General features: G+C 36.1%; 1 long non-coding RNA gene across 2 annotated transcripts in view; it reads right to left on the minus strand.

Annotated features, from left to right (window-relative positions):
- The window catches only part of LOC146544625 (uncharacterized), a 32,622-nt gene extending 6,631 nt beyond the window's left edge, over positions 1 to 25,991 (minus strand). Inside the window, exon 1 of one of the 2 annotated variants that reach the window (XR_014882336.1) lies at positions 25,040 to 25,991. This is a non-coding gene — a long non-coding RNA (uncharacterized LOC146544625). Of the gene's footprint in view, positions 1 to 23,968; positions 24,434 to 25,039 lie in introns of those variants that run through there. The other variant, XR_014882337.1, reaches the window with a different exon arrangement.
- Between the last annotated feature and the right edge of the window lie 365 nt (positions 25,992 to 26,356).

The following is a 26,356-nucleotide window of genomic DNA, read 5'->3' on the forward strand; positions in this document are numbered from 1 at the left end:
TCCTACTGAAAGTGCCATAATTATCTAGCATTCAGAATGCTCCATTTTTTTTTCAATTTTTTGCTTATTTTTCCTCTGGTTTGAACCAATCAGTGACTAGTATATCACATAATCGTAAGGGTTGGAAGAGATGTCCAGAGATCATCGAGTCCAATCCTCAATTGATTGAGGCAACACTGATGATGCCATTGATGCAAACTAACCTTTTTGAGAGTCATATTTCCACCTGAAGCCTATCTTAAGTTTGATTCCTTTGAAATAATGTTCAAACAATTACAATGCCTGGTCATGACATTACACTGACTACATAATAGAACATGCTTAAGAAATCATCATCATAAATGAAGTTTATTTCTTCTTTCAACTGTTAGATGTACTGTGCAGTTCTGAATTTTTCACCCTATTTGCATCAGTTCTCAATTTTTTTTTTTTTAATTTATAAATCCCCTTCTTCTCAACATGTGCAAATGTACAGTGTACTGTATGATACATGATAAAATACACTTCCTGACTTCACAAATTCATAGTTACTGTCCCAGTGTAAATACGTACATTACAAACATTCAAAAGAAGACTATGGAGTCTGGTAGTATCATGTGTATTTTTAATTCTTATAATAAAAGTAAATGAAAAAAAATCAATTTGTTACTGAATTTTCTCAGAAAAAAAAAAAACAGACAAAAAAAACAATCAAATAAAAAAACTGTTTTGCATTTAAAGTACTGGTGGAAGTTTGGTTCAGTTTTTATTTCTGCCATATTCCACTTCCGTCTTAGAAGATATACTCATAGATTTTGTTATCTCTCTTTACTTCCACATGAAAGAACTTTGGCCTTTACTTTGCTAATGTTAAGAACCTAGAAGAAAAGCCTGCTGCCCCTCTAGTAAACATCTGATACGTTTAATTTTTGATCTACTGAAGTCATATTCAAATCATACTCATTGGCATCAGTTGCCTGTTTTCCAAACAAAATGTATTTTTTACTTCATATTTGTGAATCAAAACCCAGAATACTCCAAGGCAGAGAGAAAATGTATTTCTTGGTAAAAATAAAGGAAGATTTCAGAAAGATATTTGTTGGTCTGACATATCTTTGCGTTATAGACACCTAACACTAAAAGGTTAACCTCACTGTAGTGATAAGATCAACATGAACACAGGCAGTTAACAGAATTGATTATGAACATGAGCCACACTCGTATCCAATTTTATTCTTTATTTCATCTAATTTCACTGAAGAAAATAAGATTTTTATTAAGATAAGTTCATTTAAGCATTATAAATAAAATGAGGAAGTGGAAGTGCATCCTATGTAATCCATGCTGCACATCACACACTGTTTAGATGACAGCAAAGGACTCACAAACATCCTAGCATACTCATTTGCAAAACCTGTGCTGAAGCTCAGTCTGGCTGAAGCTAGAAGTGCTGAGAACATTCTGTCCAAGAAGAAAGAAGCGAAAGACAACTGCAGTAATTCAAAAGGATGTTTTCTGAAAATTTAACGTTCTTGCAACACACAGTACATTTGATTTGAATAACCGGGCTAGTTGTCCTTTTACTAGCTCCCATTTTTCCTTAGTTTAAGCTGCACAAAATTACATGTATTATACAAAAATCTCTGCAATTATGTGAATTCTTAAAGAAAGGCTATTTCTTTTTTAGCTCACTTTGCTCACCAAGATTTCGTTATCCAAATGATATCAAGGAATTCTGCCTCTAAACTAGAATTTGAAATCATTATTTGATCAAATTGTTAAAAGTATAATGATGTATTAAAAAAAAAACCACGAAAATGAGTATTGCTCAATAGAACATAGAAGAATAATACTAAGGCTACATTAATATTGCTTTAAAAATACAATTATTATATGAGTCAGCTTATTTTATTTGCATTATATGCAATTTATTCTCCAAAAGGAAATCAGAGTCAGATCACTAAGAGGCGAATAGGAAAAGCCATCTGCACAGAAAAGGATTTTTTCATTTAAGTGATCAGAAAAATGATGGTCACTGAAGTGTCTTTGCACACATTAGGAATTATCACAAACATGTTCAATCACACTCTGCAATACTGAACAATATACTCATTTTTATATGAACCAGTAAGATCTATGCTTTGTGTTTAATACTCATTTTAAAAGGTAATAAAACAGAGCCAATCATTGTACATAAGATAAAGTGGTAGTTTAGGAAGAAAATATGATGAAATGGTAACAAAAGAGGGCCCTTACTAATGAGAATGTCATAAGGAAAAATACTTCAACAATAAGTGAAGTATCAATTTGTCAAAACTAAATTATAGGAACTGTTGAACTGGAACCTAGAATATGGCTGATAGTAAATGTGACAACGTTTAGGAAAATAGTGTCTTCTATTAAACTGTTAGAGATATATCAGAAGTTTCATTGCTTATTAAACATTATTGGATGACTGCAGATAAATAAACTGCAGATTTTTCCAAAGTTTCCTAGGATTGATTGCCTCTTCCTGCCTTTTGTTCTACCAACTTGGTGTAATCCCAGTAAACTTTTTACCCATTGGCCTATTTCAATCAAATGTGACAGAGCAATAAAGATCTCAAATAGAAATCAAATTCCCTCCGGTTTTGTGAAAGCAGAACATGTCTCTGCAGTGGGAAAAGCAAAGAATGTAGCCATCACACATGGTTTGGCAACAGACATTGGCTGCAAAGTCAGAATGATCCACAAGGGCAGAGCCATTTTTATCTTCTGTCCAGTGGTAGAAGTGGTAGGCTTGAATAGTAGGTAGGGTTCAATGAAGAGAATAGAGGAAAAAAACCCTAGAGGATGTACAGCATGTATTCAGAGGAAACAAGACTTCATTAGTCTGCTATGGTGTAAACAAGCAACAGCCGACCTTGAGAAGGTATGCTTTAGGGGAACAGAAAATAGAACCCAAGTGAGAAAATGTTTGATGCAAGTTTCATATATCCTGGAGCAACAAAATATAGCAGATATAAACAAATGCATTATTTACTTCTTCCAGTAATGGATTAAGAGGAACACATTAACAGGAAAAAACTTGCAATATTTCAGAGAAAGCTATTTCATTCACAGAAGCCTCTCACTGTAATTATTCAATCTAATATTCTGCAAGGAGAAGTTAAAATTGAAGACTATGTCTAAAATAAAGAGCCAGATTAAAGAGAGGGGAATGTCACATGCTTACAAGAAACAATGGAAGAGTGAGTAAAGGGGAAATAATAGAATTTACATCTCTATAAAGGAATAAACACATATGAACTACTCTCACCCAAAAATTTAAAGTGAAAAAAAAACAACCAACACTTTTATATGAAGCTGAAAAAACAAAGGTTTACAACATCAATGTTATAATTACATAAAAGAGATCACTAACAATGATGGAGGCAAGAACAAGCTATTTCTAAGAACACTCATTCTGTTTTTTTTTGTTAGAATTTCCTTCAGAATTATTATTCTCCTTCATTAAGCAAAGAACAGCTTTAGGAGAAGGCCAATAGTAATGGCACACAAGCCAAAATTCATTCCTGAGTTGAACTTTCAAAAAAATTATCAGCTGAGTTAATTGGTAGGTGCTTCCTGACTTTCCAAGGCCAGTTGCTCCAATGCCAATTATGCTTTTAATTTAAATATTTAGTAGCATTGGAACTGATTCACTGATTCTAAGCATCCTTTATAAATCCACAGTCTTTTGTTACAGTTTTATCACTGAGGACTGCTATTCTTGATTACAAGAATATAGATCACGTGAAAGTATCTGAATAGTCATGCATTTCAATGTTATATACAAAACCAAATTTATTACTGATAAATGCTTTGCTATTGACTGAAGGTATCCTATTTCCCAATTCAGTTTAAAAGATTATTATTATTATAAAAGCCTGATTTTTTTTCCAGTAAAAGCAGCATCCAAAATATATCTGCCAACTGGAGCATTCTATAGCAAATTTTGTTACCATATTTTCATATGGATAGATGGCTTACAGATTGATTGCAACCAGTGTCAAATACAATTTGCTTTCGCAGCACCGGTGTGAGCCACAAACATCTAGAGAAAGCCTGCCTCAAAACAACTGCCATTTCCATGGCTTCCTTACTCTAATTTCCACTGCCACTTTTGACTTCCTTCCTTACCTTTTTTAGTTCTCCTTCCTCTGACAACATAGAAAAGGAACTGAAACAATCATGATATGTGACAAGTGAACACAACATCTGTATTCACCACAATAGACTGCTCTTCAGTGATAGTATATAATATGTACATATATATAAGTGAGATGACGTATATACACTATGTAGCATCGTATCATCTAGTAGGTAAAATTACAATTGCAACTACTAATACCAAAGACATTCACAAAACTGACAGTGTAATAATCCTGTCTTTTTAAGAAAAGCTATATCAAATCACAACTCAGGACTTCAATTCCCAGCAGCATCGCATCTTGAATGAACCATGTAACAGTAGAAAGACTAAGGTTTAGCTATTACTGCTACTGCTTGGTGGGGCCTTAACCCTGCTGTTGGCTACAATGCACTATACAGAGGAGCAAAAAGAAGCTCAGTCTAATGTCATACTCTATTAACATGCATTGACATGTCAATTTCCCCATGGTTCACAAAACACCAAGTCTCTCTGAGATGGATCTGTAACTCTATCTGCAGTCTTCTGCCCACACAGAAGTCTAGCTGCTTGTGTACCAAGGATTCAAGTTGCACACCAGTTCTCGTGTGCAACAGCTACATGTTAAATGGTGAGGGAGAGACAAAAAAAATAAAAAAAAAGGCTCCAGAAAAAGGTTAAACTCACCAATAGAAAGTCAGTAGATAGAAGATTCATAAATAAAAGCACCAATAGGTTATATTATAAAAATTATCTTTAAGTACACCCCTTCCAACTCTAAGTATTCTATGATTCTATGAATAAACAGGGAGGCCAGTTGAGAATCATCTGGCCAAGTTATCAGCATCAGAGCTAGTGGCAGACTAGCTGCTAGTAGCAGCTCAAGAACAAGAACACTGTGGTACCAGCCTTTCCCCTCCTATCAACACATGAGAGAAAACCAATTTTTTATAGCTTTCTGGTGAGAACAAGCATACAAAACACAACCCAACAGCTCCTTAAGCCCTGACTATTTTTTATGCATGTGTATACAGAAATATTTGTTTATACAAACATATAGATGGTACATACTGCTTGCACAATATATCTGCAGGCATCTGAAGATGCTTAAACACAACAACCTGTAAGATAGGTGGCAGTGCTGTCTGCTTACGACACCCAGTTTAGCCTATTATATCAACAGGGGGAATGCTAATGTACCCTACATTTCTAATAATATTTCAGTAACATACAAAGACACTGGAGGAGGAGGAGGATGGGACAGGAAGTATAAAAATAAGTTGCTCCATTGCTGTAGGAGAGTGATCAAGTTACTTTTGTGTCAGCATATTGGAACTACATATAAAGAAGCAAGCACAGAAATCACTGAGAAATCCCAGTCCACTCTTCCCAATCAGCTCCTAATTCAGCACTCTTAAAAAATCAGTATATAAACAGATCTGTATGAAAAAAAACGTTGCCAGGAAAAGTGAATGTTAACTTCTCGAAACAGAATACATAGTTTTAAAGTAAGTCAGTATGACAGACAAAGTATATCACTCAACTGCTTAGGTTTGCCAGAATATGTCAGGACAAGAAACAGGTTCCATTCATAAGACTCAAAGAATACCATCTACTGCTGAAAGCTAGGTGCCTACATTTAACAACAAAACAAAAGATGTCCTGATTTTTATTCACTGCAACAGTCAGCTTTACATAAGTTTCCATTTTTACATCAAAAAACGTCCTCACTTATTTATGAGTTTTCAATTTTTTTCCCACATTAATGAGTTAATCATCACAAAGAATTACCTATTTCTTAATTAACCTCTCACAAAAGAAAAACAGACATCCCCAAAGGCATCTAACTTAAATTTTTGATGGAGACTGAAACTGAGACCTGATCTCTAGCTCAAACAGCCCAGAATTCTCTGAGCATAAAAGGCAAAAGTTTCATGGCAGGATACTGAACGTAACACAAGCTAAAGTGCTAAGAATTGTTAGTCTAACTTATATTTTATCAGACCAGTAATTCAAATTATTTATCTACATACAAAATACCTAGATCAAATTATTACAGGAATAATACAATCAAAATTTTACTAAAGAAACAAAAACATTCCTGTCTTTTTCTCTGCTTTGGTATTTTGCTTGCTCTTCCAAGGCTTCTCTGGCTGTTAAAGCAGTTTCATCCCAGCAACAAGTGCGAAGGGCAGCTATAATAAGGTATTATGCTTTTTCATGTTTTAATCTCTGGATGGAATTTCCTCCTCCTCAGCCCTAGGCCTGTTTAGCTTTATTTTTCTACCTCTGTTCAGTGGCCTGCCACTGGCTGGTTGCTCTCAGACCCAGGAACACATCAGGCTGGGGTTTGCCATGAGGTGACAACCAGGGCTGCCCATACCACATGGCACCACATAGTCCCACCTTGCCCCTGGAGGTGGGAGGCACTCAGCCTGGGCAGTAGAGTGGCCAATGCACTCACACCAGGCCCAGACCCTGCATATCCAATGTACTGAGGAGGTTAGTGAGAAGTATAATATTCACTAGGCTAAGCATAGGGATCCCAGACTTCAAGACTGTTTTTGAAAGAAGCTATAGCTCTTCTACAATGTCTGTGGTGTCATAACTTGATATGAGCACTTTCTACAGCCATTTTCAAGCAGGTTGTCACAGCCAGCATCTTTCTTAAAGTCTGCTCTAAGGCATATTTCTTACTAAGCCCTTTCATTAAAAAAAAAAAATCCCCGAAACTATCATGCATACAGAAGTCTTGAAGAAGGAAATAGGAAATGAAGCTTTCCCCTTTGAGGCCAACAAAGAAGAGGTGCATTTGTAGGAACATAGTTACGCTAGGCACAGAATGCCCTGGAATGTATCAGAAGCATAGCTGTGCCATTTTTAGTATTTCCAACACCATCAGGACCTATTTAAGAAATATTTCTATTTTTTACAGTTTTAACAGTTTTTACAGTTAAAGGTTTTTACAGTTAAAGGTTTTAAGACAACTGGATTTACTAGCTGCAGCTAGTATCCTCTGAGTATTTTAAGGTGCCATTTTAATGTTATTTCAGAGCACTGAGGCAAAAAACGCACAACACAAGCATCCTTGAATGTAGTTTTCAACAAGAAGTTTAGGGACTCACAGCTGCTCTTTGCTACCAAGGCCAAGTAGAAGATGGCTGCTGATGAGTTTAAATCAATGTTCTCTGTTCTGAAAGTAAAAGTAAGTACAATAACCTTTAACAGTTTCAGAAAAATTGCTTTTCAAAGCACCTGCAGTAGGTAATTTGCAAAATAATAATAATAATAATAATCTAGAAGGCTATATGATCTATATTTTACAAAGTAGGCTCTGAATACTGTTTCAAGGTACTTCTGTATTGGGTATCCAGGGCTACTGCAACTTAATATGCTTTTTTAGCTCACATATACTCTTCCTGAGGTGCCTATCCCTGGCTGCTGGGCCTAGCCATACCCTGTGGTGTGGCCACTGGAGCTGTTGCTGTGTCCAGCACGAGGCAGCTCTGGCTTCACCTCACATGCAGCCCCACAGCCGTGGGACATCTGGCACCCACACCCTGTACAACAATTCACCTCAGGATAAGGTAAAACTAAGGCATGGTTGTGTCGGGTGATCTTCACTGCTGACTTTCATCCCATTCTCCTCTCAGCTCCATTGTGTCACACAGCGTGAAGAGCACTCAGAAGTGGAACCTTGAGATCATGTCTTCACAATCAGTAACTCATCTACCCTTGTCCAAGATGTTTTTTCCACATTTCAGCAGAAGGATAACACAACAGCCTCCAACATGTTTGTATTTAATACTAGTTCCAATGAGCACAATCTCACTTTCACCTTACCTGGAAACAAAGAAGTGACCAACCTAAAAGCATGTACTGGAACACTATAAATGCCACATTTTGAGGAATATGAGTGATTCATAAGTTCTTAGCTGACTAGAAAGGATATCAGTGACGCATCATAGGTGCTATTACTTCTCAGTAAACGGAGGAGCCATTGGATTTTCCTTGAGACTGAAAAGGAAGATGAGTGGGAAGAGATGTAACACAGACACAATCACTGCCAAATAATTCCATATACAAGAACATTCCCGCAAGCGCACAGGAAACTAAGAAGCTCAGTAAAGGAAAAGGTTTACCAGATGATTAACTTGTTTTGGCTGTAACCAATGAAATGTAGCACAACCAACTAAAAGTGAGTTGCTTTTACTGCAGATAGTGGGGAACAAAGGACTTTGTTTTCACTGGGCATATGGCAATTTGTTTATCCTTTTAATGTAAGTGTTATCTGTTTACCTGTGCAACCTGGTTTAGGGAGCCTGCTTTGACAGGGGGTTGGGCTAGATGATCTCTAGATGTCCCTTCCAGCCCCTATGATTCTATGATTCTGATTCTGTGAGAAGTGACTTGCTAACATTAAATAGTTGTGCTTGTATGTGTGTGCATTAATCTTTCTAATTGCAGCCAAGAAACACTTCTGTGCTCTAGAATAAAAACCTCCAATAGATATCCAACCTATATTCATGTGCCAGATCTTGGGTTTGCAAGTCTTGTTTGCATGCAGCAAGGACAAAGGATATGATAAAATATTAGAGTAGGAGTCTTGTTTATAGAGCTAAGCTGCAGAAAGGTTAGAGTCCCACGGTCTCCTATTCTTAAGTTTTGCCAAAAGGCACACTGTGTCTTACCAGTACTTTGACTAACAGTACATATAGAATTCCATAAGCAACGGTTAACAAATACATATATATGGATACACACACACACACGCACACATGCACACACACACATACACGTGAAACTCAGATTAATAGAGTTCAGCTGAGAAAATGACATGTAGAAAGTGTAGAAGGAATGGATACATTTTTTCTTAAAAAAAAACCAAAACAAACAAAAAACAAAAAACAAATAGCAACAAAGAAACCCCCAGCAGAAAACAGCTGCATCCTTGAGCGCTGGATAGCTTACAGTGTCAATATGAAACAAAGTCTATTAATTTTCAACATGTTTCTGCCTAGCAAAATACAATTGGCCTATCATTGGTACCAAAGGGAAGATTTCCAAAAAGAACATAAATCAGCTATATTGCTGTTTAAAAGTTGAAAAAAAAACCATCACAAGAATCATTGCTGGTGGCTTGGGAAACAAATTATAATTGTAGAGAATTTGTAAACACTTGGAAAAGTAAATGAAAAGAGGTTTTGAGAACTGTTTATGGGAATTCATTTTGATTAATTCCCAAGTTATATAAACTACATCCATTCCTCCTGATTTGATAACACTCCAAGGAAGGGAGTTAGGAAAAGAATACATCTTTAAAGAGGAAAAAAATGCTGACAGCAGCATGCATAGGCCTGTGGCAAGACACGTTCAGCTTTTAGTGCCTCACAGGCATGGGAGACAATTTAATACTGAACATACATTCTATTGCTCATTAAAAACAAAACAAAACAAACCAACAACAACAAAAAAAACCCAACACACTGAAATACACTGAAACCAATAACAAATCCAAACACTTCAAGTTTATAAGCAGCCTTTAGTTTTGCAATGGGCTGTCTCAATTTTGTAATGGACTGAAAAACAAAACCGGGATTCAAAAATGCCACGTATTTGAGGTGCAGGAGAATTGCATTCCAGCAATTCAGACCAAACTCTAGAGGAAAAAAGTCGCTATTCAATTCTTATCTTGATCAAGTCATTACTTTCCATTTTAACAGGTCAAGTCCGTGCATTTTATTTTTATCTTGATAAGTATCTTGGGCTTAATTGATACAAAATACATACAATTTTTACTTTAAGATACAATAGAAATCAATGACACATGATATTAAAGATCAAGGTACCCATATAATTAAATTGTGATAAATTCTAGTCCAAGAAAAAATTCAGAAATTATATCTGGATGTCTGCTCTTGCAAAATACAAGCATATTTCAACCAAAACACAAATACAAAGAGCAGACCAGAAGTATTAAATTTCAGAATACAAATAGATTAGTATTATTTTAAATTATGCAATTTATTAGTCTAAATGGAGACTCTTGAAACTCTAGTGACTTGAGTTTTTTTCTATTGCTTCTTCCTCCTGTCCAAAAGGTATGATTAGGAAGAGGACTTTACTTTGTTCACCTTCACTAACTTTTAGAATTAATACAGAAAAATAAATATACTTAATTATTTCCACTGAATAAGTAAAGGTGAACAACCTCTACACTTAGTATTTCTGATCTTTCTCCTTGGATAGAAGAACCCAACGATATGATCTACTAAGGGTATCTTTTGGTTCTGGACTAGAGAACTAATGTCTTTCAAACATCTGCTGAGACCAAGTGCTGAGACAGTCTCTGCTGAACTGCCTCCTTTAAGTGTCCAGTCTTCACATCCACAGCACAGGGAAGACCTGCAACACACACTACTTACTGCTTATTCAATAACTGCTTATTCAACAACTGCCATCTGTTTTCCTGGAGCTGTAAAAAGCAGGAGACAGTCTTTGTGCAGAGAGTATTCATGTCCAGGATGCTTACATACATTTTGTTCACATGGACGGAGCTATGTTGAAGAGATGAGAATCAGTCTCTTAATTCAGAAAAGCTGCACTAAGATTTCAGTCTCAGAGTAGTTAGTTTTGTTTTGTTTTTTCCTTTTCTTCCCACACAATGTTTAATTTGCTCCTATGATTGAAGGATCAGTGATAGGACAGATTTGCTTCTATGCTTCATCTGTGCTACAAGCTCAGTGTAAATAGTGTTGACTATACCAATCAACTGAACACTCCTAAAGGATACAGATATTTTTTTATCTGTCTTATGTACACATCTCTGTGTTTATTTCAGTACTGGCACACACCATAAGATCTAGAAAGAAAGTAGGGAAACAGTCCCAAATTTCATAATGGAAAAGGACATAAAAGTCATAAGAAATTATTTAGGAATTCAGGGTTAATTGAGAAGCAGAGATTCTGTTCTCAAAAGAATGATGAAGGAAACCATATATTCCCCATATTTTAGTTAAGTAGAAAGCAGTTTTAAATATCTTTAAAATCAGAATTAAAACAATTGACATTTAAATCTTGAGTAAGAAAATTATTCCCACAGAAATTTGCATCAAATAATTAAACTCTTTCTGTTGTTCTCTGGTTATTCCAGAGCCCTCGGGGAGTTAGACATCATTTTTGAGAATGTTAGCAATTCATTTCAGCTTAAGATTTATGCCTTGTATTTCCACAATTCATTTTTGAACAAGGTTACTACCAAGTTTGACTTCAAACATTGTCTTTATTTAAAAGGAGAAAACACTGTCAGTGGGAACTGCTATTTTGGCTGTTACTACTAGATGTGCTAAAACCAGTGAGGGTTTCTTTTAAATCAGTCTTATCTGATACAATCAGAACTCCTACAGAAAAACACCTACAGAGATATTTTATAACGTAGGAACAAGTAACAGAGAAGATTATTAATCACTGTAACTAAGAAAGGACACTTTTTGCAAGCATTTAACAGATTTTTCATAAGTATGCAGACATCAGTGCAATAGTGAAGCAGCAGTTTCTTCCTGCATAGATCCTCTCTGGTGCACCAGAATGCAAAGTACCACACCTCCAGGTTTCAGGCAGCTGGACACAGCTGCCTGCAAAGCTCAGCCTAGCAAGATCTAGCTGACTCCACCCTGAGGCAGAGTTTGGACTAGAAACCTCCAGAGATTCCTTCCAACCAGAATTATTCTGTGAATCGCTGCTGTGGTTCTGTAATGCTCTGGAGGGAGTTCTGTTTCAAAGATGCATTCAGTCCAAGTGCTCTTCCTCAGACCTGCAGAAACTCAAAACCAGCATTATTTCATTAAGTCCTCCTCTCCTTATGGCTCTCAAAACAAAAATTATTTTCAGATGTTTTTCATAGGTACAGGAGAGCTTAACTACTACCCATCTACAGAATATAACCATAACTAAACTCCCTCCCTGGTAAAGAAGCCCAAATCTTCACTTTTGCCTCAGCAATAGCCTGCAGGTGTAGCACAGAAATGGTAATTGGGCTTCAAGCACTTAAGTATGGAGTTTATGCACCCCAGAGTTGTAACAGTAGTGGTGCAATATTATTGGAAAAGGAATAATTTTCGATTAATTATCAATGAGATAGGAAGATAATCAGCGAAAATACTAGGAACTTAGCCTTTATTTTTGTTGTGAGATATTACAGTCAAACCATTGTAAACATGCTAGACATACTGAAACTATGAAAGAATATGTTATTAAGCAATCTAAAACTCTATATGCAAAAAATAAGGTTTGCAATACTAAAAATGACTTTAAAAATGTATAGAGTGCTTAGCTATTATTGTGCAAATTTAAGAAACAAAACAGAAAACGTAAAACCATTTGTAGAACGCAGCTATAGCAAGTACTGAGTCTTACTGAGGCTTTCTCTACAGATTCAAGAAGTGCTTATTGTTTCCAAAAATTCCTTGGCTGAAGATGGAAAGCATCTCAGTGGCATAACATTCTCCACTGATAAATGTTTATTACCCATAACCTAGAGTTCCACCTAAACTGTGTCTTTCAATGCCATTTTTGATGGAGTGACTAGATAATGAAAAAAAAAAAATCCATCCTTTAAGGGTTGTTTCCTTTTCCCCTTTGAAGTACTGCTTCTACCACTTAATCTCCCTTTCACTTCTGAAAACCTCCAAATAAAAGAAAACTGAATTCAACAATTGAGAAGATTATACTTCACCTTTTTCACTTCTACATGGAATTTAACTGCTCACTTTCATGATTTAGGTAGAGGACTTTTTCAAAACATTACTTTATCCTCCAATGAACATTTTCCTCAGAGTTAAATTTGTCATTGACACCAAATCACAAAGAGAGTTTGCTTGTGTAAACTCTAAGTACACCTTAGGCTAGCTCTGAGAGCTCCTGAACAATGATTCTTTTTTCCCTTTTGAGAGAAAGAATTTCTATGCACTCAGATGATATCTTTTTCTTTGAAACTATATTCTTTGCACTAAGGTCACAGATTATAGCAGGTAGAAGTATAAATCCACACATTCAGCACCCAAATGAGAGTCCATGGGCCCTGCATCAGCAGATTGCATGCTTCTGTCTAACACAAAGTACAACCTTGAATAAGTGAATTGCATCTCAACACAATTCATTTACCCAGAACTTTGCTTACTCAAGTGGGCACACTTCAGCTTGAGCACTCACTGTTCATACTGATTTCAGTGTTGGGAGAGTTCAGTAAATTGAGGGAAAAAAATGACCTCTCTGACCACAGCAAATTTGGTCAGGTGACCACCAAGAAATCAGAAGTCATCTTTGAAAAGTTTGGCCTTAAACTTATGGCTCCTCATTTTCACAAAGCATTTTAAAAAGGAATAATTATCTCTACAAAAGTCTTTAAATCCTATAGCCCAGTGAATATGATTTTTGCCTCACTAGCAGAAACTCTCAGGACCCTGGTCTGTTGGCCTGGGGCTTGCAGGCCTGATCCTGATCTTGGTGGTACTGTTTGTCCTGTCTACCTGGGAATGAGTAACTCTCACATCCCCAGGGTGAGGTGGGGCTATGCAGTACCTTTGACAATAAAAGCATGAACAGCTGTGGTAGCTGCTGCATTATAAATCCCATCCCTTTGAGGACCAGTGAATGCTAATCCTGCTGTTCTGGCCACTTGAGAAAAGAGGTGGACTGACAGAAGAAACCCAAACAGATAACCAAGGCAAAGATGAAGAAGGTGGTGATACTGAGCTCAAAGGAAAGGAAGAAAGCCCCACCACAAACATAACATTCGGGTAGTGATTCCTCTATCCTGCTCAAGTGGAGGCTGAAACAGTCTGCCAGGAACCCAGAGATAAATGGGGAGGTGAAACATAACATCAACAAAGTAAAAAAAAAAAAAAAAAAGAGAGAGATATTAGCAGTGTGCTTGGTTTACCAGGGTTGTGTGTGGAAATATATTTAACTGTATCATTACTGAGCATTTTCTGCATTAACTAGGCAACTTTGACTACTGAAGTATTAAAAGAACATTTGGACTATACATTTTTGTTTCCATATTCATAGTGTTTTCCCTTTTGAATATAAGATGTTTTCAAGAGATGGTTCTTAATGAAAACTGCTAGGTGAGCATCATTTTTACTGGTACACATACACAGAGGACAAGACGTGTGGAGCATGAGATGAAACAGTTTTATAATATTAGCTTAATCCCAACTGATATCGTACCATGCATCAGAATTCATCCTCATTTAGATAAATGCTCCTCTAAATATTATCTGATATAAATATTATATGATTTAAACATATATTACATTTATACATTATAGATACAAATATTATATGATTTTTGCATTGTGAGTTTTCATTCCTGTTAAGCTACATTTTTCATTTTGAATGAAAGCTGCAATGTTTAATTATCAATGTTAGAAACTCAAGGATTCCGCAACTGTCTCTTACCCAATGATTAGGCCAGAATCAGCAGATGAAAATATTTATGAAGCTCACCAATGTTTGCAAACAGCAATTAATTTCTTATTTAAGATAATCTGTGGTTGTGAATATTGATAAAAGTCAAAGAAAACAAATCTCTTGGCAGTCATTACCCAATTAATTTACATACTGTATTCAAAGAGTATTTATTATTAAGAAAATATATCCATGTCATAAAACACTTAAAACAGCTTATTGCTCTGGTAATTTGTTGCTGCTCTGGTTTTCAGAAGGCTACCAAAAACAGCACAGTTTCAGTTATGGTGTTGATGAAAGCTATAAAACAAAGCAAAAAACAAACAAAAAAAACCACTTCCCTCAACTCCCAAAGGACTAAATTAGAGGATACTTGGCAGCTTTTTCATTCACATGCAATTAAAAGGGTTTTTTTCCACCTGATTTTTTTCCCAGCCTGCTCTCAAATTGTAGCTTCCAGGTCATTAAAGGAAACTTAGGTGATTAGATTATGTAGCAAAATATACCTATGAAAGCACAAAATACCTTGTGTTGTAACAAGGGTGTGGGAAGGAAAGCTGTGAGTCTGAGCTGCTGAATGTTAGATAACCTTAAGGATGTAATTTTCAGCAGAGGCTCATCAATTTTTTTTTGTATTTTTTGTTATTCTTTTCTGAAGCGTAGATTGCAAGCAAAGATGAGGAAAAGGGATGACTGTGTAATGTGACTGTGATACAAAATACTTTATGTTTTAACCTATAACCTATCCAATTTGACCTTGCCATTCTGAAGAGAGAATGGCAGCTTCTTTGATTCAACAGAAATTTAATCTCTATTTATAAGCAAAAAAGCAGAACATATATATTGAGAAGCATTAGACATATCTAGATTAATAACAATAAAATAGAATGATTTCATGAAGCCAAAATTCAGGAGAAAATTATTCAGGTTCAATATCCTTTCTATTACATTCTTATTCACAGAGCTTAGTTTAAAAATGATAAACTGCTATAAAGTTGTAATAGGTACTCATTTTTCAATAGGTAAAACAATGTACAGGCTCTCAATAATAAATTTTCAAGCCACTATAAACTTACTAAAAATAGACTAGAACACAAGAGAAAAAAAAAAAAAAAAAGAAAAAAAAAAGGAGTAAAAAATCTATTTTAACATTCTACTTATAAAATATTATTAAATACTATTAGGTGTTATATCTGATGTCTGGAGCTTTTGAAAGATTGTTTCATATTTTCAAAAGGAGAGAGAGTCACAGAACAGATTATTTCCATTCATATATTCAGTTGTCTTGTTACTATTTTCATAGTTTAAATGAAAAGAGAATGGGCGAGGAGGTAGTAGAAAGAATACAAGAGAAGCCCCAAATTTCTTCTCAAAATATAGCATGGTTAGAGTATCCAAATCAGCTGGGATCTGAAGTACATATTTTGGTGCCTAAATAATTGGGATTTATCAGTCAAAATATTTGGAGAAGGAAAAAGATAAACAAATTAAAAGGAAGGGAGTAAAACTGGACAATGGAAATTATTAAAAGATCTTGTTTCTGAAATCCTGCCCTCATTTCAGACATGGATGTGAACTGAATTAAGTGATTTCTTCTTGAGTTTAGGAATCAGAGCCTGAATATCTTTTCTGTTTTACTCATAGGCTGTGCTTTGGTGTACATCAGACTAACTGGCCCCTTTATTTGGAGACAGATAACTTCTGGCTAGGAATAAGTTGATCCTGCTTCCCTGCTTTTCAAAGCCTGAGGATCCAAAAAATCATTTTTTGTATGATACAGTTATCTATCCAAACAACTGGAATCTGTACAAAGAAGTGTAAGATGAGCAAAACAAAACAAAGCAAAAACGTGTTAATATCCCAATGGGGCACCTTACTCAATTTTCCAGTGCTAAATTATATCTGATAGTTTTATCTGGAAGTTCTTTAACTTAAAATATATTAACAGTCTGAGAACAGAGAGAAACCAAGTCTCTCCCTCCTCACCACTCTCCCATGTATGAAAATGGTGTACTGAAATTAGTACAATGTGGAGTAGATAGGAAACACTTCGTGCAGTTTGTCCCTTAAGGAGTAAGTTTCTTAAGTGGAATCCCAAAACATTGTATTAAATGTAGTGAGAGTCTCTTCCTCATTAACTTTCCATTCAATAATGAAGTTGCTTCTGGTATTGATTTAGAAAATCATTCAGAGCGCTAATATAGCCCTACAAGAAGGGTTATGTTTCCTGCAGTGAGACTCAGCAGTAACTACAATCACTCCACGTGTGTCAGGGGCATCAACAGGACAAAATTCTAGTATGTGCTTTTCAAAGAAATCACAACAGAAAGGAGAGGAGAGCAGAGGGGAGGGAGGAAGGGGAGGAGAAGCAGCTTTGACAGACCTTTTCTGTAAATTCTGCTACTGTGAGTTATAACATCATAATCTTAGAGGTTTTTTCCAACCTTGGTGATTCTATGATTCTATTAAGCTTATGGTCACTATTTTGTGGTAATATCTGAGTGGAAATTGTGAATAAGGTACGTTTTTTCTTATAACAGTAAGTACAGCAACGATCAAAGTTTCAATATACTTTAATTTTGAATCCAAATTCAAATTAATTCACTGTCAGAAGCATGGCAAGGGTCTGCATACATTGCTCTTATGTCACAGAGCAGAGAAGCTTTGTCTGTCACACATTCTTTTCTTTTTTCTAGAAGAGTCATGTTTTGTTTTCTCATTTTTCCAGCTAGTACATAATGATATTTGATATTTCATAACAGATTTCATCAATATGGTGGCTCTGATTTGTCAAGCTCTGAAACCTTGTCATTTTTTATACAATTTCCAACACTTACATGAACCTGTAAAAGTACAGTCAAGTGCAGGACTGGAATAGAGTTAAAACCCCCTCTGTTTCAGAGAAGACCAAAGTATTAAAAATACCTTTCTTCTCCTTGGTGATGCCAGAGAATCTATACGTGGTATATATCACAATAATGCATTAACATGAGACCTAAAAGGGTATCTAGACCTGAAGATAATAAGCCCCATTTGAAATCTACCCCACCTCCCCCACTTGATCCAGAAATCACTCATTGCAGAGCAAACAGATAATTTGCCACCAACTCCATGTGTACTGAATCCAGAACAGCAGTTCGCTTCAAAAACGAAGCGCATTGCCAGCTCTAAATATTTTTCCAAAGTAATAATGCTTTTAACAACATTATATAATGTCAAAGTTTTTATTAGCAAGGGAACAGAGGGAAAAAAAATAAAAATAAAAATAAAAAAATAAAAAAAAGAAGCATGTAATATTTTCCCTTTGGATGTTAAAAATTTAGAATTTTTAACCTGCATATAAATATTTGAGACAGTAGTGCCTGATTTGACTCTTCATACAGTACAAATTAGCAATCAAACATGGCAAGCCAGGCACTTACCAGCCAAAGCCATATTCAAATGCTTGATCTGTAATTGTAATCAAGGCATTTTTCTGCTTATAACTCTGTGCATACACATATAATTCACATTACCTAAAACAATTATCAAATCTCACAGATAAAACTCACTGATATCTGGTCTATAAAGTTGATGATCAAACAGAAATTCAGCTTAGTCAAGCAACAGATTTCTACTGTGTGGAGTCTGTAGCACTAAAACTTTAATGATGATGCACCTCAAATGAGATTCAAACACAAGCTTTACAGATTTTTTTATTGTTAAAACTCTACCCTTTTGCCTTCAGATGTTATAAAACTGTGGATCCATGCACCAACTCCCACTGTTCCATTAGCTAATGCTTATATAAATGTTACTCTGGCTTTCAGTTATATCCAACACTCCTTGCTTTTCTAAAAGGAGTTAGAAATTGTACTCCTCCATTTTTAGAGACAGCTGTCCTTTAGAAGTACAAGGGCTGCTCTGGAAGTAATGCCTCCTATTTTATTACATTGGCCCATGACATCAGGGGAGGATCTTGGTGATACGGCGGTAAAAGTTGAACCTTCCTGACAATATTCCATTATATTTTGTTGCAGTGTGACAGATGGCAGCAAAGGGACAGTCTGACAAAATGATGTCTGATATGGAAGTGTAGATGAAGCAAAGGTGAAGCAAATTCCTCCATGCAGAAAAAAAAGGGCTCACATTGACATCAACACTTTCTGAATGTTTATAAAGACCAAACAGTGGATGTGGGCACAGTGAGGTGGTGGGTGGTGCGTTTCAGCAGTGATGGGTCATGCCCACTGGTGCAGATCTTTATGAGCATGGTATGCAGGCTCCTGTTCATCACTGGTGAAAATATACAGCTAATGATATGTTGAAAAGTGACTATGTTGAAAAATACTGTTTTGTAGCTGAGAACTAATGCTCTATAAAATAGCATTATTGTGTTTTTTGTATTTGTTGTAGTTTTCACGGAAATAAATAGGAGGCATTACTTTTGCGGCAACCTATGTGAATTAAAAGGTATTTATGTGTGATATTACTAGGATCATTTGGGAGGCAAAGTAATAAAATATACTGCTATCCTCATAACTTACGAGACATATTTTCATGTTTACATTGTTTACAATCATATTCTCACCGCATTCAACATTGTAAATCTAACTTGCGTATTAAAAAGTGAAAAATGTGTAGGACATGAAGCAGTGTTCAATAAATTCAATATTTAAATGAACACTTAGTGTTTTTCATTTGTTTTCAGAGTTTGCTGCAGTAGAAACTAATAAACAACAGTATCTGAAAATACTATTTTTCCTCCAATTTATGCCAATTTATGAACTACTTAAATCTTATCTCTTCTACTCAATTATGCTTCACAAATAAGAAACAGCTAATTTGGAAGGAGTGAAAGGAGAAATGATTATTTGCACTACTTGCCTTGGAGTGGAAGAAATGCAGACAGCATCTATGACACCTTATCTATGCTTTTGTGGTTGAGGTAAATTAGTGATACACATTAGCTGAAGAAAATATCTAAGTGACAGTCCTCCACTGGCACTGGATTTAGACTTTGTCATTAGCATTGATTGGATTTTCTATCTGATATGGATATGGAGCTCTCATGAGCTCCTGGAGACCAGCAGAAAAGCTAGTTCATTTGCAGGTGCTGCTCCTACGTATTTAATGTGGAAAATGTTAAATAATCTGAGATATGTGGAAGACAGGTATAAGGAATGAGAGTTATCTGGGTTGCTCCCTGGCTTAAATGAGCAATATATTAATTAGCCTGTGAAGGTGAGCCTTTCTTCCCCAGTTTTAAATACTTGTATGATGAGTGACATCTTAACCCTTTTTTTTCCCTTCATTGCTGTATTCTATATGAAAGTTAACTGCCTGGAGAAAAAGGTTTTTTTTCTTTGCAATATATATTGTTGGAATACACATTATCCAACTCTCTTCATCTGTAGAGCAAACAGCTACATATGACTTCATATCTTCAGACTTATGGAGAGAAATTGCTGTTGCTTAAATTGGAAGGATCATACCACTGTACTATGTGTCTCCAAAGTGAGACTCTACTGATCAGCTTACATGTAGACAACCAACATTTGGTTTGATAAATCCCACCATCAGTATCAAATGACAATCTCTCTCTCTTTATTTTCTCTCTTTTTTTTTTTTTTAAAGGAATGCTTTCGGCTTCCAGTTTCTGATTTTCAGTTTCTTTGCTATAAGAAATATCTGAGTTATCATCTCTCTTCTTTACCAGTCATAATAAAATAAATATAAATATTCAATGATTCCTTAGCCCTTTTCTGTAGAATAAATCACAATTGCTTTACAATTACAAAGAACAACCAGGAAATCTATTGGACTCAATTCCTTCACCAGGAACAAGTCAAATTCACAAGACTGTCTTGCATCACATAATCATGCTATCACATTGCCTGTTGCTCCAGAGAAACTTAAGAGTGAGGAAGCCACAGAAACAAAGCTACAACACTCAGTGACATAGATTTCTGATTTTATTTAATATACAGGAGGGGGGTAGTGAGTAGATAGTGATTTCTGTTCTGTGACATAGACATACTCTCTCCATACAGAGAGCTGTCATCAAAAGACCAGGATATCTAGTCCATTTCTTATTGGAACCATGGACTCCAGATGGTCAAGCTGTTCATGTCTTGGCTGGTGGTGTGGCATTTACATTTAGTAGGCCCTTACCTCATCCTTCTGCAGTGTTAATATGTGGATGCTTTACCCTCTCAGTGGGCTAACATTTTCACTGTTTCAGCTTTTTAACTCAGCTGGGTCAGTATAAGCAAACAGTGGCCTCATTGATCCAAATGACACAAAAGTCATCTCTTTCTCTAAGTAATTTGCTACTTGTCTTACTGTCAACTTCTGGCTTCCTACTTCAATGAGACTACACAAATTTAAAGCTAGAAGTTCATCTGCGTGAGGTTTTTCTGTTAATTTTCCATGCAAACCTAAGTCAGCAGGGCAAATGTAGTCCGTATGCTTTGGGTTATCCCTCAACCCCAAATAAGAAATAGAGAATTGTTTAAGTTGGAAAAGACTTGCATGATCAAATCCAACCATTAAACCGTACCCATAAGTACCACATATGTACCTCTGAAATACTTTCAGGGATAGCAAATTTGTCACCTCTTTTGGCAGCTCCTTCTGATTCCTAATCATCCTTTGTTTTTTATTACTTGTCACCTGAAAAAAATAATCTGACACCCTCCTTGCTGCAACCTCCCATCACTTAGTTATTGAAAGCGATTATGCCTCCTTGCAGCCTCTCCTTCCTCAGGCTAAACCGCCCCAGTTCCCTCAGATACCTTGTTTGGCTTGCTTTTTAGTCTCTTCACCAACACTGTTGTTTTTTTCTGAACACTGCTGTTTTCCTTGAGCAACAAACTGTTCTTCTTGGGTCATTAAACTTAGGACTCAAAGTACAGTCTCACCAGAGCCTAGTACAAGGGGAAAATCACCTCCCCAGTCCTACTGGCCACATTACTCCTGATACAGGTCAGGATGTTATCGGTCTTCTTGGCCACCTGGGCACACTGCTGGCTCACGTTCATCTGGCTGCCAGCAAGCACCCCCCAAAACCATCTTGGCTTGGTAGATTTCCAGCCTCTCTTCCTCAAGCCTGTGCTACTGCATGGAGTTGTTGTGATCCAAGTGCAGCCAATTTAGCCCTGTTGAATGTGGAACTGAGCCAGTCTGTACATATCTTTCTTCAGAGCCTTCCTACCCTCAAGCATATCAACACTCCCATCCAACTTCCAACTTGATGTAGTCAGCAAACATACTGAGGGTAAATTAGCTGCACTTTGTTTTCATAGCATCTACTAGAACCACCTAGTAAGTTAAAGCTGGGCAGACAGAGTTAAACCCTCGCTTTTCTTAGCAAGTCTGCCTTAAGTTAGGCTTTATCTCACGACACTTGCTCACGCATTACTGGAAAAGTGAATAAATGAGGAAGAAGTAAGCACAGACACGCACTGAATTATATTACCCAAAAATGTATACAAGCATACATGTGATTTCAGATGTCAGCATTTAGAGGGCATCGCCATTAGCACATTTATGCCTCTATACCAATCTTTATCCAGTCCTTGAAAAAAGCAGTATACTAAACAGGAAAATGTGAAGGACTCTTGTTATTTATCAGCATCAAGAATATAACTGCAATGAAACAAAATTTATTTCTTGAGATCACTGCCTTTTCTGGAAAGAAAAATTGTTCTGGAATTATCAATTTTAAAACTCCCTTTAGAGATGATAGACACTGAACTGCACTTTATTGTATTTGACATTAGCTGTTACTTATATTTTAAGTTGAATAGAATCATACAATCCCTAAAGTTGCAAGGGACCTCTAAAGGCCATCTAGTCTAATTCCCCTACAATGAACAGGGATGCCACAGCTAGATCAGGTTGCCCAGGGCCTTATCCAGCCTCATCTTGAAAGACTCCAGGAATAAGATATGGGCAAAAAAGAACTTTTACTGTAATATAAAGCAAATTAAATTTACTATATGATTAGCATATATAACCTGCTGTATAAAGATAATCTTCCTGCTTTTTTGCTTATAGTTTTGCTTTGATTGTTAGGTGCTCCTGTCCAATAAGTTAGAATAAACTTTGAATTCATGTGAATTATGCAGATCTTTGGTGAATGTCACCCATTCTCTTTCAGTGTTCCAAAACCAGTAAAATACTAATGAGGCAGCAAGTTGTATGTAACAATATATGATATCAGACTGTGCATCAAATGAAGGTTAGAGAAATGATGAGTAAAATGTCTTTAAGCTTGATAACCCTGTATTGCCTCTCGAAGCAACCATCGCCAAATACATTTAAATTTGTGCATTATTAACCAGCTGTCTCTTGGGAGCCATGGAGTGTTCATGTTCTGCAGAAGATGCCATTACACATCTACTGTCCAATATGGTACTTGGTCTTTACATCTTGTTACTTTAAAATATAACTAGCCCTGTATGAAAAGTTATTTCTGTAATGCCAAGACATTTGTATTCCAATGCAAAGTGCCAGTTCAACACAAAAAGGGCATGTATACCATTATGCACCAGCTGCCTCATCTAGCTATTTGCAATTGCCAAATATAATAAAGCTCTTTATTAGACAAGCAAAAATTAGATTAGAATCTGGACAGTTTTATGTTTTAAAGAGCTTTTCTTGTAACTGCAGTGAAATTATGTGCTTGTAAGGATTCCTATCCAGAGAACTGACTGGCAAAGTTCTTTTTAGAGGTCTCTGATTGCTTCAAAATATACACACTCTCTGCTCAGGAGTCTTTATTGGATTTTCTGCTCGGAAAGTGAAAATGAATATATATATATAAATGAAATATATATATATATATATTACATTTGCTTAAGTTTAAAGACGTAGACTGTCAGGAAAGAGACTGAAAAGAAGAGATGCATGGAAATTAAAAATGAGTATGAAGGAACTAAAGAGATTTATAAATTAAGAAGACATTCTGTAACTGCTTGTAATATCCTAAATATCCTATGTGGTAGCATATGATTTCAGCGTCTTGTCACTTTATGACATGAATACAAGATGCAATCCATAATACACAAACTCATGATTATTTTACTTGGATACGAGACACCTGAACAGATGCTATAGATCTATTTAAAATGTGCGGGAAAAAAAAACCAAAAAACAACATAATTTTAGAATAATGGCAATGACTCCTCTTATATGGTGTCTGATGGCATAACTTAATCACAAGTAGTCACAATATAATTCATATGTTGATAGTACCTGTCACATACAAAATGGAAAGATGAGATACTAGATTTTTTTTGTTGTTTGGTTTTAAGGATTATTATATTCTGACTTAATGTGCTAAGAGGAATAATTCCATGGTACATCTGCACTGTAAAGTCTTACCTGAAGTCTTACCTTGACCTCCTTGTGATTTCTTGCATGAAGTGGTGCACTCCACCACAAGGTTTATAGAGTCAAGTCACAGAGTAAAAAAAAAATAATAATTCTGGTTCAAGTGAGGAAAAAGCACCTTCTAGTGAACAGTAATGAGTTTCACCTGGTAAAACACCAGGGTTACAACAACAAAGATTTTTTTTCTAAGTATTTCAGATCTCAAGTAAATGTTAAGCATGGAAAGAACTGAAATTTAACGTGTCCTGTCACAGAAAGCTTTTTTGTGACATAATAGATTAAATTTTGCAACAAAAGTTATTTTTTGCATTGTCCCTTGCTGAATTAAACAAGTCAACGTACCATTATAGTCTTTGTTTTCAAGAAAAGCAGGAACAAGCATAACATATTGGCTTGAATCACTGATGCAGAAAGATTTATGACTGCCTCTGCAATGATGGCTGTTCCCTGCAATTACTTGAGGAAGATAGGACAAGCACTGAAAGAAAAAGACAGCAATTCAAAATGAAGACTGCCACACTTCATGCAGCATTATTTTGAATAGATTCAGTAGTACTGCTTAACTATTATTACATACAGTGCGATACACATTCAGCATCAGCTATGACTTGACATTCTGTGTATATGCATATTTGTTTATATACGTTTATATAGAAGTGTCACATCCCACTCAGTAAGCTTTGAGGAAGGCAAATAGTTTTCTCTCTCCTAAGTCACATCCCCCCTAATCAGCAGGGGTTGTTACTGCGATGGAGTCATTCAGGAAGTAGAGGAATAATACACATCAATTTATTGAGAGCTTTCTAAGAACAACTAATACCTTACTTGGAGGTAGGCTAATTTGCTAAGAACAACTACTAAGCATTACAGGTAAGAGGACTTTGGCACAGGAGTTATTTCTATGCTAAGTTCTAAGAAAATATTAGGCAATGGCTATTACAAAGACTAAAAGAGTAAAAGAAGATATAGAGAAAAAATAGAAAATAGGGAAAGACAAACAGACAGACAGATATGCAACCACAGCAAAGTGAAGCATTTCATCACTTTTTGATCCAGCGGTACCTTGATGTCAGGGGATGCTGGTCTTTGGTAGTGGTGGATCATCCAAGATGCGACAGTCAGCTGACAACCACAATACGTTCTCATGCATACAGTCCAGAGTGATCAAGATTGCTCTTTGGAGTAACAGCTTCTGGCTTTGGGGATTTCAGCAGGAACTCTTTTGTTCCTGTCTACCAGGCCCCGTGTCCTTGCAGGATACAATTGCAACATCTCCTGTATCAAGCTGAAAATCTTTGCTCCCTGACTGTTCCTTTTCAAAAGCAAATAGTAATGGCTCTGTCCAGAGGAATGCTTTTGAATGTAAAACAGCCCATGAAGTATTGTGGATTGTCTCATGTTGATTTGCAACATACCAAATGTTGTCTCAGACAGCATTTCATTATGAAATTAGGATGGAGAAACAAAGCAGATAAATGGCTTATTTAAACAAACGAACAATCAAAACTGGTGCAAGACATCCAATTATCCACTTCAGAATCATTTACCAAATGACATCTTGCTAGGAAACAACAACAACAACAACAACAACAACAACAACAACAGCAACAACAACAACAACAGAAAGAAAGAAAGAAAGAAAGAAAGAAAGAAAGAAAGAAAGAAAGAAAGAAAGAAAGAAAGAAAGAAAGAAAGAAAGAAAGAAAGAACATAATATATACCATTCTCCAATCATTTTTTGGTTCCTTTTTTCAAACGTGACAGTTTATTACTCAGATAGTACTGCTTTTGGGGCATAACTAATGATTAATTCCAATAGTGCAGATGCTTATATTTATGTCTTCTGGAGACTGTCTCCTGCCACATATTGTCTTGTGATAATTGCATTTCATTTTCAGCATGTCTTACTTCTTTGTGTTCTTCTATTATTCAATAAATAGATTTGAAAAACATTTCATTAGTTATTAGTTACAGTGATAGAACAGCAATTTTGTAAGTAACAATTATGTTTGTAGTTCTGCAAAAAAAGCCTGTTGGAACTACAGACGTCTAGAGATGGGTCACAAAAATGATCCATGGAATGGAGCACCTCTCCAAAAAGGACAGACTGAGATGGGGCTCTTCAGTCTGGAGAAGAGAAGGCTGCAAGGTGCCCTGATAGTGGTCTTTCAGTATCTAAAGGGGACCTACACGAAGGAAGGGGACAGACTCTTTAGCAGGGTCTGCAGCAATAGAACAAGGGGAAATGGCTACAAGCTCAAGGAGGGTAGATTTAGGTAAGATACCAGGAAAAAATCTTTTACAGTGAGGGTGGTGAGGCACTGGAACAGGTTGCCCAGTGAAATGGTTCATGTCCTATCCCTGGAGACTTTCAAGGTG

The sequence above is a fragment of the Meleagris gallopavo genome, chromosome 3, assembly GCF_905368555.1.
Source record: "Meleagris gallopavo chromosome 3, MGAL_WU_HG_1.1, whole genome shotgun sequence".
NCBI lineage: Eukaryota > Metazoa > Chordata > Aves > Galliformes > Phasianidae > Meleagris > Meleagris gallopavo.